This window comes from Cyprinus carpio, chromosome B9, assembly GCF_018340385.1.
Source record: "Cyprinus carpio isolate SPL01 chromosome B9, ASM1834038v1, whole genome shotgun sequence".
NCBI classification, from domain to species: domain Eukaryota; kingdom Metazoa; phylum Chordata; class Actinopteri; order Cypriniformes; family Cyprinidae; genus Cyprinus; species Cyprinus carpio.
The window spans coordinates 14,958,291-14,971,717 of record NC_056605.1 but is presented as its reverse complement, the minus strand read 5'-3'; positions in this window follow the sequence as shown (position 1 = coordinate 14,971,717).

Sequence of the window (13,427 nt, the reverse complement as noted above, 5' to 3'; positions counted from 1 at the left end):
TTATGCTGCAGCAGAAAGAGGCTCTCGTTCACCCGGCCTCTGTAGACAACACAGTTCATCAGTGCTGGTGGTTTTCTTTAATGAGGGAAATGCTCAACCAGATCAGGGGTCTGTCTGATGTTAGTAGTCCACATCTTACAGACCGTCCCCTGAAATGTTCCACCAGCATCATCGATTGTCCTCAACATCATTTTCTTCTTTGACTCTACACTCTCAGGCTCCCAACAGGATTACTGGATTATAATTTGTCATCGATGTAACTTTTTCAAACTTAAAAACACAGGCTCCCAACAGGATTACTGGATTATAATTTGTCATCGCTGTTGCTTTTTCAAATGTACATCTTAGGGTAAGAGATGACTAATGTGAGTTTGATGTAATTTGTTTGGTCTTTAAAACATGCAAAAAAGTGAAATAGGATGTTCAAAAAACAGAAAAAGAATTCAAAAAAAGCTAAAAAAAGTGTCATAAATATCATACCGTAATGTAGGGATTACATTTTGATTAAAACACTATTTTTGTGTAAACAGAAATACTATGTAATGTTATCACATCAGATATACAGTGTGTGTGTGTGTGTGTGTGTGTGTGTGTGTATATATATATATATATATACACACTTACACACAGGTGCATCTCAAAAAACTAGAATATCATGAAAAAGTTTTTTTTTTTGTAACATTTCAATAAGTGAAACTTTCATATATTTCTAGATTCGTTACATGTTAAGTAAAACATTTTAAAAGGTTTTTTTTTTCTTTTATTTTCTTCTTTTTTTTTTTTGATGATTGGAGCTTACAGCCCATGAAAGTCAAAAATCCAGTGTCTCAGAATATTAGAATATTTCCTAAGAGCAATTCAAAAAAGGATTTGCAAAACAGAAAAGTTCAAGTCCTTTAAAGTATGTTCATTTATACACTCAATACTTGGTCAGGGCTCCTTCAGCACAAACTCCAGCATCAGTGAGGTGTGGCATGGAAGTGATCCGCCTGTGACACTGCTGAGGCACTACTGAATCTTCAGCTCGTCTGTATTGTTGGATTGATGGTTTCTCATCTTTCTCTTGAAAATATCCCATAGATTCCACATGGGGTTCAGGTCAGGCATGTTGGCTGGCCAATCAAACACAGTATTATCATGATCAGCAAACTACTTGGAAGTGGTTTTGGCACTGTGGGCAGGTGCTAAAGTCCTGCTGGAAAAGGAAATGAGCATCTCCATAAAGCCTTGTGAGCAGATGGAAGCATAAAGTGCTCCAAAATCTCCTGGTAGACGGCTGCATTGACATTGTACTTGATAAAACACAATGGACCAAACACCTGCAAACATCACAGCACCCCAAATCAGCACTGACTTCAGAAACTTCACACTGGACTTCAAGCAGCTTGAATTCTGTGCCTCTCCAGTTTTCCTCCAGAATCCAGACCTTGATTTCCAAATGAAATGCAAAATTTACTTTTATCTGAATTAGGGGTGTCGCGATATACCGGTATTGATGATAACCGTGATATTCAAAGCAACAATTATCGATATCGTGTTAATTTAGTGTGTGATGATATACCGGTATTAGCAATAACCGCAATATTTAAAATGAACAGTTCTCTTATGATAACACCACGTGTAAATACTCCATCACCAGTACCTGGTTGAGCACCCAGGTGGCAGTATTGTGCCTTAACACTGACACCTGTCACACAAGAAGAAGACGCAGTGCTCGCAGATGTTCCGAGGAGAGCCGTGTTCGTCAAAGTAAGTTGCCATTATTTTACTAGTCATAGAATGGGAAACGTTATATTAATCTGTTAACTGCGGTTTTCTGTGTTCATATATTTAAGTAAAGGGTGATTATTTTAATAAGTACCACATTCTCTTTACTCGTATTATTTTTGTATTTGCAATCAATACGGCCTGTGTGTAGTAACACTTTATTTCTTTGTTCAAATCAAATCTAGTAATAGTTACACGTTTAAAACTGATCTTGAAAACTTAGAGACCTCATTGCTACATTAAACTCTGAAAAATGTTAAGTTGGTCGCAGTGCCATGCACTTAATGCCTCATCTGCGGTCATTAGGTAATTACATTAGTTAACATATATAAATAACATTAATAATAATGAACAATATTTCCACAGCATTTATTAATCTTAGTTCATGTTAATTTTAGCATTTACTTATGCATTATTAAAATCACAAGTTGTGTTTGTAAACATTAATGCACTGTGAACATGAACAATGAATGACTCTATTTTTATTAACATTAACAAAGAATAATAAATTGTGTAATAAATGTATTGTTCATTGTTCATTCACGTTAGTTAATACATTAATATTAACAAATTACATCTTATTGTTAAGTGTTACCATTAATATTTATTCATCATACTGTTGAACTTGACAGTATTTCTCTCTCGTTATTTCATAGGAGCTTCAAAGAAGACAGAGAAAGCCAGAGTCTTGTGCCCTGCGTTTATCAGTATCCTGCGTTTATCAGTATCAGTATCCCCCCCCCCCCAAGGTTTCTATAGATATCACAATATATCGATATCGTGAATTCTTATGGCCACAATAACCGTGATATAAAAAATCTAATATCGTGACAGCCCTAATCTGAATAGAGGACTTTGGACCACTGAGCAACAGTCTAGTTATTTTTCTCCTTAGACCAGGTAAGATGCTTCTGATGTTGTTTCTGTTTCAGAAGTGGCTTGGCAGCCCTTTTCCTGAAGACGTCTGAGCGTGTGACTCTTGATGCACTGACTCCAGCTTCAGTCCACTCCTTGTGAAGCTCTCCCAAGTGTTTGAATCAGCTTTGCTTGACAGTATTCTTAAGCTTGCAGTCATCCCTGTTGTTTGTGCACCTTTTCCTTCCCAGTTTCTTCCTTCCAGTCAACTTTGCATTAAATATGCTTTGATACAGCACTCTGTGAACAGCCACCACTTTCAGTAATCACCTTCTGTGATTTACCCTCTTTTTGAAGGCTGTCAATGATTGTCTTCTGGACCATTGCCAAGTCAGCAGTCTTCCCCATTATTGTGGTTTCAAAGAACAAGAGATACCCAGCATTTATACTGTAGGGATTGTCATTTAATGAAACTCAAATTTAAATATTCTAATATTTTGAGATACTGGATTTTTGACTTTCATGAGCTGTAAGATCTAATAATCAAAAAATGTATTTATTTATTTATTTAAAATAAATCTAGAATATATGAAAGGTTCACTTTTTGAAATAAGTTACCAAAAAAAGAGAAATTTTTTATGCTAATCTATTTTTTTTTAGATGCACCTGTGTCTCTGTGTGTGTGTGTGTGTGTGTGTGTGTGTGTGTGTGTGTGTGTGTGTGTGTGTGTGTGTGTGTGTGTGTGTGTGTGTGTGTGTGTATAAATATATAATACTAAATATTGGATTCAATTTTTTTTATCAGCTTTTTTTCTTACAACTAGCAAAGGATTTGTATTTCATTTTGGAATTCATAAATCTTGGCATAAATCATTTTTTAAACTCAAAAATTGAGAAAAATATCATGCAAAATTAAATATGCAATACTGATCAATACAGATAAATTATCTATATAGATGTTGGAAATCAGAGAATTGGCTGTTGCATGTCTTGACAAACCGCATCATGCTATTTTGCGCATTCAGAAGGAGAATGAGTTTTAGAGCTTTATTGGCACTTGAGAGACTTTCACTTACAATATATATATATATATATATATATATAAAAATACAGATGACCTTCATGATGATATTCAACTTTCTTCATCAATGACATGTATATGGTTGAGTCATGCAGTTGTATTTGTTTTTTGGCAGCAGTCCTTCCAAGCCTGATATCAGTGTGCCCAAATGAACTGCTGTGACATTTAATATCCGGGGAAGACCTGTGGGAAAATGGGAAGTACATGGGAGTTTTAAGCCCAGAGCAGCAGACACACTTAACTGGTCTGAGTCAGTCCAGCTCACACTTACTGCACCAGACACCCTCACTTCTCATCTAATGCCCAGAGCTGCTGTAACTGAACCTCAATCACAGACACCAGAGAACAACCACCTGCCATGCTGATAAATAAAATGCAGATTTGATGAGGCTGCGCTGAGGAGGCTGCACACAAAAGTCTGGAAACAAAATTAAGCCCTGTCATTCTGAGATGCTGCTTAATTCCCCAGACAATCTTCCATAAATCCAGCTGTGTGCTCATACTGTATTCTCCCTGGAATCCTGGGACAACTTTTACCTTTTAAGACATCGCTATATAAAAACATTGATTGTCATCAATGTTGGGAAATGCATCCAGTACAGCTTGGACATAAAAGTCACTTTCCAGAGACCCTGTTTGTTTATGGCTCTTAGACTCCTAAACGGTGGTCAAAGGAAAGCTGGACTTGCATTTCTCCGTCATGTTTCTCTTATATAACCGGGGTGAACTCAATCACTCCTCCCTCTAGTATAGATTCTACTCTCCATTCAACCTTGAATCTGGCTGTTATCCGAGTATTCCTCGGGAAAATGCATCTCAACCTTTTAAAGACATTTCATTTTTAAAGTTGAGAAATGTTGGTGTATATGTCATGCAAGTTAGACACGTCTTGAAAATTTTATAAATTTGTCATCACAGAACGTACACTAGCAGTCTTCCTTCCTTCCTTCCGATGCCCAGTTTAATTTTTTTTTTTTACAATTTATTGTACAGTGTTTTGTATTGTATATGTTATATTTTTATTGTATTTACTATTGAAACAGAAATTAGTGGATAAAGATACGGACTGTAGACTTTGTGTACAACAGCATATAGATAGCCTTAAGTATTAAACAAGTTTTTATATTTTTAAAAAAACAAGATACTCACACCAGAGAACACAAAAAATAACACTTTTTTTATAAAAAACTACTTTTTCACAGAGAAATTTAACAACAACAAAAAAAAACTTTTCATCCCTGAATTATGTTTTTTTTTCATACATTAACTTTTTAGACTTGTTCGAAGATTAAACTTCACAAAATTTTGTTATTTGTCTGACTTAAATTTCTAAACATCCTTAAAACACATTTATTTGAAGAGATCTTATGTTAGAAAAAAGACATACACAATTTTCTTTGCTTTAAATTTGGATTTCATGAGGTCTTTAAAAATTACCTTAAATGACATATTGCTATAAATTTATGTATTGGTTTATTATTGTATATTTTTCAAGCTATTTTCTATAATTAAAATGTTTTTAATGCATTTCAAATGGAAGATGCATGTCTTTATATTACACAATGGTGAATAAGATGTTTAGTTTCAAAAGAGGGGTGTTAAGAAACAGAAACCAGGATTTGCAGCCAGAGCTGGAGGTACAGTGCAGGGATTCATCTGTGCTGGTGTGCAGCACAGGGAACTAATGAAAAGACTGGGTGTTTTGACCTCATGTATCGATGCTTTATATAGACAGGAAAATACACCTCTAACATGTCTTTCTGTATGAGAGATGGTAGTTTCTCACCCTATCATATCTTGTTATTCTCATCATAGAGAGATACTGACTTTAGTTTAGTCTGTGATTGTTAAAGCTGCATTGCTGGCCTTTGCTCTGTCTGTCCTGTGAATGAAAGGAGACAACATGTACTTGGTCTTCTGTTCGTCTGAAGACCCTGTGTCCACTGCTTTGACACGGGTACAATTACTTATGATGTGTGACTGAGGAAGCTTGTGTGTGTGTGTGTGTGTGTGTTTTGCCGGGGGCTTCGTCTTTTAAAATTCAGAAGAATGAAATGAGAATATAGAATCAAGGCTGAAGGAGCCTGTGTGAATAAAATAAACAGCAAACATCCACATCCATTTGGTATTATATCTCAAGTAATAATCCTTCACAGATTAATGATCGCTTTTTAATTTTAATTTGTTAATAATTAAAATTATCCATTTTATTTTAAATTTAAGTTAATTTAGCAAATCTCAGCTCCTGTTTCTCCTTTTATTTTGATACTTCTGAAACAGTCACTTTTGCAGTAAACCGTATGGACAACTTTTATGCTATTTTTAGTGCTTTACTGTTATTTTAGTGCTTTGCAATTTTTTTTTTTTTAGCTTGACAATAGCAGTAATGATCCTTCCATCCCTCATGAATGTGTCCTCAATGTGTCTTTAAAGATGAAGTCTATTCAGTGAAGAGAAGCCAAATGATCATCTGTGTCTGAAGTGTAACTGACACGTCATCTTAATGCTCTGAGCACTTCACTGACTTCTTAATGACAACCCCCTCATGCTGTACCAATCTCCAGGGATACCACACAAATGCATGCACTGCTTCATCCACAGATATCTCCCCCTGGACTCACTCTCACTCAAGAGTACTTGTCTTATCAGTAATAGCTTTCCATCTTAAAGAAAAGGTAAATGTCATAATTTACAGTACTTTCTCTCATGTTGTGTATCATCTAATGTAATGTAAATGTTAGCACAATATATGCACAATGCACAGTATATTGGTACCATATTGGTTATTCACTGATATTTTGAGTTTTATATCAACAGATATAGAATATTTATTATTTTTTCTTTTAGTTTTAACTTTGCTGATATCTAATTCTCTAACTTAAAGTTAATCTTTAAAAACTTGAATAAATTAATAAGACTGATAAATAATTTTGAGCAAATCTTAAAAACGTATCGATTTTTCATACTGTATATTTTTGTCTATAAAAATAATTATGTATATATAATTATCAGTCAGAATTGTAATATTGGTTGCACTACTTTCTCACACAATGTGACTTAATTATTGTAAAATCTCACAATTACTTTTTTTAATTTATTTTTACTCTGAGACAGAAACAGGCTTCCATGTGTTTGGCTCAGAGCAATTCAAATCAGTAATTTAATCAATCACCTATGCCACATTCAAACCTACTCATGCAAATGTAACCATCTGGATATTCTCATATGTGGACAACATGTTTGGAATATTAAAAATTGCTAGCAAATATTCATATTACAATGTCATTCTTTAGTTGTGTAAAATGACTGTAGAGGGGAGCACAGGGGCAGTAAAAACCACGGTTGTTGCATTACATTAACTAAACCAATGAGTGACTCATTTTCACCTGCATCAACCTTCAAAACTTTGAGAACCTCATTCAGTTGCACTCAAATTTCTAAATAAAACAGCATATTGCTCATCCCTACTGCACTCAAAGCTAAGAATAGATATGATCACAGTCAGAGTTCAGAGCCAACAACTCTCTCAACATTATCACATATGCTGTTGTTATGAAAGAGCAGTTCTAGTCTTTTATTCTTTTACTTTTGCTTTGACAGAGTATAGTTGGCTTTCTGATGTCCACATCATCAGCATTTTAAGTCCTTTTCACCCCATGACTTCTCATTCTATTAGGACATTTGTTTGGTAGGTCGATTGATATTTGGACCATTTTAAATTAAACAACTGCTCTGTTCTTTTTACCTGGAGCATTTATGATTCTTGCCAAGCTGGGGTGGATAGAGCACAGGGCATTTTTGTCAGTGCTTTTATGCCAAACCTTTTTGAAAGCACTCACAAGCTGCAAATGATTCTTGCCTGAGAGAAAGAGATGAGACGAGACAGAGACAGACCTGTTTCTGAGCCCGGCGGCTTAAATGTGTGATGCGATGACCTGGCAGAGCAAGTAGGGCGAACAATAGACTGTCTTTGTCAAATTACCCGTCTCTCCTTTTTCTTTTCATTGAGGCCAAGAGTGCGCAGGCCTGCTGGATGTCCCTCAAGCTAATCCAACAACATTATTCATATTTATTCTTTTGCATCATTTTGTGGTTTTAATGCCAGTGTTGCTGAGATTTTTAAGTCAACAGCAGGTCGCAGTGTTGTAGTCCCATTAGAAAAAAATCACAAATGAGATATTGCCTTCTACATAGAAAGGAGATTGGATATAGAGGAAATTGACAATTTTTTTTAAAGGATTAGTTTTATCCTCATGTTTTTTTTTTTTTTCAAATCTGTATGACGTACATTCTTCTGTAGAGACAAAAGAAGATTTTATGAAGAATGTTTCAGAGTTTGTCCATTCATTTAAAGTGACTGAGGATCAAAACAACACTGACTTTTATTGAATTGACAGAGAACCAAACTGTATGACATGGGTTTTACACTTGATGTCTCTTGCTTAACTGAGACGAAGACCATAGTCATTTCAAACTTAGATAAAAATAAAAAAGCTAAAATGCCAATTGCTTTAATCAAAAGTCAACTATTTTAATATGAACTCCTCCATTTTTATTTCTCCAAAGGAACTGTAGGACAAAACTCTGAGTCAGTGTTGATAGTGGAACATAACCAAGAACTCTTTTGACAGTTGAGCTCTGAAAGAACAACCTCCAAGCAATGAAATCTTCCTCTGAGTAACTGTTCTCACGGTCCTGTCATTAAACTGGGAGTTACATTTCTTGGATGGTAAGGTTAGGATCACTGTTTGACCAGACAGTGAAGATATGCAATGATAAAACTTGATGCGGTTTAAGACAGGACTGGTATTTTACTACTGTGTCCCAGACCTGTCACTAACGCCTAGAGAGATTTTATTGAGAGTATTTTTAAACTTTGGTGTGAGCTGTAGAGATCTTATTTACTTCAAAAAGTATCAAGTTGTCAGAGTGGTGCTTTATCGGCAGCACAGGCAGTCTTAATCTTAGTCTGCCATGCCATTAGAAAAGTGTACATGGCCCATTTATCTATAGTTTCATGGCCACATAATAACAGGATTTCAGAGGGCTCTTCTATTGCACAACCGTAGGTACCATATAAGTGGTATATTATATATACATTGTGGTACATTTGTGCATAAGCAAGTATATACAGTATAGGTGCATTTACAACATAAAACACTGTTTATCTATATGAATAAAGACACAGTGACAATAGGAATAATGTAACACTTTATCTAACAGAGATAAAAATGGAGTTTGAGCATCCCAAACACTGGTCACTCAACACGAATGTCTATTTTTAAACAATTGGAGTTGAATAGAAACAGCAGGAATTGTTTTGTTTGGTTCCTGCTTTAGAGGATATTTGTCTTTTTCAAGGGAATTACTCAGGTGTCCTTGTTTTTCTCAATATGCATTGACTCGATGAAGAGCCTTTGAGTCTGTGTACTTTGCTTTAAATCATGAAAGCCACCCACATTCAGAGCACTTGGTAGCATGAGCTCGTTCTACATCGGTGAACAAACCCACACGCTTACTTTACACGTGGGAGGCATTGTGAAGCAATTTGACTTTAATGCAAACAAACACCTTTTTGTGTAGCCAAGTTAAACACAGAAAATGGGGCAGAAAATTGGTTGGAGACTCAGCCAAGCTCTTCAGAATGAATGCAGGTGTTAAACAATCCAAGGACAGAGAACCTGAAAAATCTTCAGGAGGACTTATTGCAAACTGACATATGAAAAGACCAAATATTGTGATATCAGAAGTTATATTTATTATTTATTTATTAATCATCTAGTATGTATATTCTCCTGCCCCTCTGAAAACCCAAGATGATCTTCCAGGCATGGACTGGTCATACACAGTGCCTTGACAGTCCTGGAGGGTTGGTCGACTTTAATTGTACTTTATTTTCTAAGTTATTTCAGATTTTAAAAAACAGAGAAACTCCATTTGAAAGAAGTAGTTCATATAGCAGGCAATATTTAATATTCCATGCATATGTGAATCATTTAGGGCAGGGTTCCTCTAATCTTGTCCTGGAGGGCCAATGCGCTGCAGAATTTAGTTCCAACCCTGATCAAACTCACTTACCTGTGATTTTCTAATGATCCTGAAGACAATGATTAGCATGCTCAGGTGTGTTTGATTAGGGTTAGAGCTAAACTCTGCAGGAAAGTGGATCTCGTGGGCCAGATTTGAGGATCCCTGCATTAGGGAATATAGGGATTATGTGCTGTGGGTGTGATGAGCCGCCAATGGTTCTAGGCTTATCTTTACTAGTAAGTCCATTTCTACCAGCTATCATTCCCAAAACACATCCTTAATCTGGGTTTATCTGGATTTTCCAACCGGGCATTCAATGCTGTATCCATACAGTGATGTTTTAAATTTGGTGTTCACAACCTAAATAATGACATTTGATTTCAAATTCAAGATAGGTAGGCAGGTCTTTAAATATATCAGAGTGAATGATTGCCATTGGCCTCACCATTACATCATGGATTTATCTGCCTTTTCTTTAATCATAATGGCTGGTCCTTCAGTCATAATTACAGTCTGATTTACTAATTGTAGTAGAACCAAATTCTACCTATAATATCCTTCTGAACTGAAACCTACAGAGGATGTAGTATATACAGTATGTGTTATGTAATGCACAGCATCCCACTCAAATGTTTCACTCTTCTATAAAACATTCACTTCAACAGGCAAGTGATACCTTTCTCTTTAGTTTCCTTTAGTCTTTTAAAAGCAATCTGAATAAAACACTGAATAACATTGCAGTGCTTTCACTCTGGACATTACTGATGCAATAAATGGATCCGGGGCAACTCTTTCATGTGGACCGGCCGAGAGTCCAGTCATTAATAACATGCTTTGAAATCATCACATACTAATACTACTATTTTACATACTAATGGAAGGCCAGACACCTATACCCTCTTATTAGTGGTCCAGTGAAGACAATCTAGGACACTAGTCCGTCTCTAAAAATAATTTACTTCCACCTGCAAATGGAAAAGTTCACTGCTCATCATTTCAGCTTCCCGATCTCATTATAGAAAGAGCTTCACAGGGTGACACTGGCATGCTGGGATATGATATTGCTACCACTTTGAAATGAGTGAATATCACGCTGTCAGACACGGTTTTAGACAAAAACAGTTTATAATAAATGCAAATGGCCCATGAAAGATTGTGCTGATGAAAGTGGCTAATGAGCGCTAGTCTTAGAAGATTAGTGACTGCAGTTTGAATGTGATCGGAATCATTTTAAAAGAATGGAAATGTGATGGCATAAAATATTTGATGCCTTTTGTGTGAAAATGAACTAGAGAGTATTACTGCTGGCTTTGTCTTTTGTTTTCTTTTCTGAAATGTCTAGTTTTTGTTAGAGTTTAAAAAGAATATAGAACAGTTAGTTTGGAGTCCTGGCTTCTGATTGGTCAACCGCTTTCCATCTGTGCTGAAATACATCAGCAACTAGGTCACTGCATTGCACCATAAAGGCCAGCTATTAACCTTAGTTTACATGAAAGGAACATATCTTCTAGCTCCATAAGATATGTTCAGTAAAATGTCTGTTGTGTTTTAATATGTGTGTCCTTTTATTTGTATTCTGTGTTTTGTGTAAAATTCTATATATAGTAGGTCTATGTATAACAAACCCTTCAGCCATGACTATATTCTTACCCAGGCTCAATGAAAAAAAAAAAAAAAAAATCTGCAAAATGACAACCTGATCTCATGTCAATCCATACATATTTGACAAGGTGGCTAATTCGTACAAATTCATACTTTGATATAAAGCAATTTAAAAAAGAATGCATGTCACACCTCTTTTTATCAGTTTGCACTGGCTACCAATAGCTACTCGCATAAAATTCAAGGCATTAATGTTTGCCTACAAAACCACCACTGGCTCTGCACCCCTTTACCTAAATTCATTACTTCAGACTTATGTGCCCTCTATAAGGTTGCATTCTGCAAGTGAATGTCATTTTATTGTGCCATCCCAAAGAGGCACAAAATCACTTAAACAGACTTTTAAATTAAATGTTCACTTCTGTTGGAATGACCTGCCCAACTCAATCCAAGCAGCTGAGTCCTTAGCCATCTTCAAGAATTGGCTAAAAATACAGCTCTTCCATCTTTATTTGACCCTCTAACTCTAGCACTCTCTTTTCTAATTCTATTCTTAAAAAAAAAAAAAAAAAAAACCTGTCCCATTTTTCCTTTGAACACTGTAATTGTTTCATATTAAAGCCCTGGGCCAGACACCCAACTAAAGGCATCTGGGTGGCACCCGAAATCAGGGTTTTGGAACTGCCGACCAGTTTTAAGATCCAACAAACTTTTTTAAACAACAGCCTTCATGAAAGCTATTGGAGCTGTAATCACCACTGGCACCAGACTTGTACCTCCTTTCTCACCCATGGGTTTAATTTCAATTACAGAGCCGCAAAAGAAACCTCTATTGTTATTTTATACTTTTAAATAATTGCTGCAGTGGAAAGTGCACAATCAGCCCGAGGTTATCTAGAGTTATCAAAAAGCCCAAAACAATGGTTCAAACGGTAGAGTCTGGGGCCGGGTTATTGATTCGTTTTAACAATGTCAGATTGGGGAGTGCTTTGTATAACTGTTTGACAATCAGTTTGATAATGCTAGATGTGCTTTAATTAACTTCTTAACCTTTAAAGAAATAATTTATTCATCTGACATTGTATTCTCAATCTTTTTTGAATAATACATTCAAAATGTTAAAGTGGTTTGTAATGAGTGAGAGTGTGAAAAGTGTTGTATTGTCCATTGTAATGAGTGTGAGTGTGAAAAGTGTTGTATTTCCCGTGCCCTCTCATTCCTTTGCGATAGCAGCTTCTCTAATTGGTGCATTACTTACAGTAACTATTTAAGTGTAACTGGAAATAACTCGCTTGTGATGACAATTAGCTCCGTTGCGGCTCCAGAGATGGATGACGGGTTTGTCTCATTAGTGAGGAGTCTGTGAATATTCCTTGTCATTCCATTTACCCTTTCATCTAACAGAGAGGAATGTCCTTTCAAATATGGCTCCAAATGCCTGTATTTGAGGTGATTATTCCCCTCCCTCTTCATCAAGGTAATTAGACAACATTTTAATTGGCTGTTATTAAAGTGATGAATTGCTGATGCATCAACTAGTGATACATTAATCTCTGGGAAATGTGCCATCCATATTAAATGGTATACTTTACGGTGCAGCTAAAGGGAATCCTGCTACCGGCATGTATTGAATGGTATCTTGTGATATAGGATAAGATTTATTCAATACTCTGCACTTACTGCATAAGCAATCAATAAAGCATGTGAGGCCAGGGACAGCACATCTGAAATCCTTTATTGATTCCACATACATATTATATAAACGATGACTGTTGCCCAGGAGAGATGGATTTCCCTGACATAGTACCAATAAATCAGCTCATTGTTTAGTGATAGTTGTGTAAATGTTATGACCATTCATAATGTGACAACAGCCTGTTTTTGTAAAGTCTTGCCTTGCCCATATTTTTATGATTCTCACCAGCCAGATAAATGTTAATATTGAGGCATATGCAGTCTGTGACACAACCTTAAATCCCCCAGCAGAACTTTCATATTTATGAATTATAGTCGGATTTAAGGATTTACACATTTTCACAAAAACTTTGCCTGTGGTGTCTAAACAATTTGCAATCATGGCACAGGAACATCCA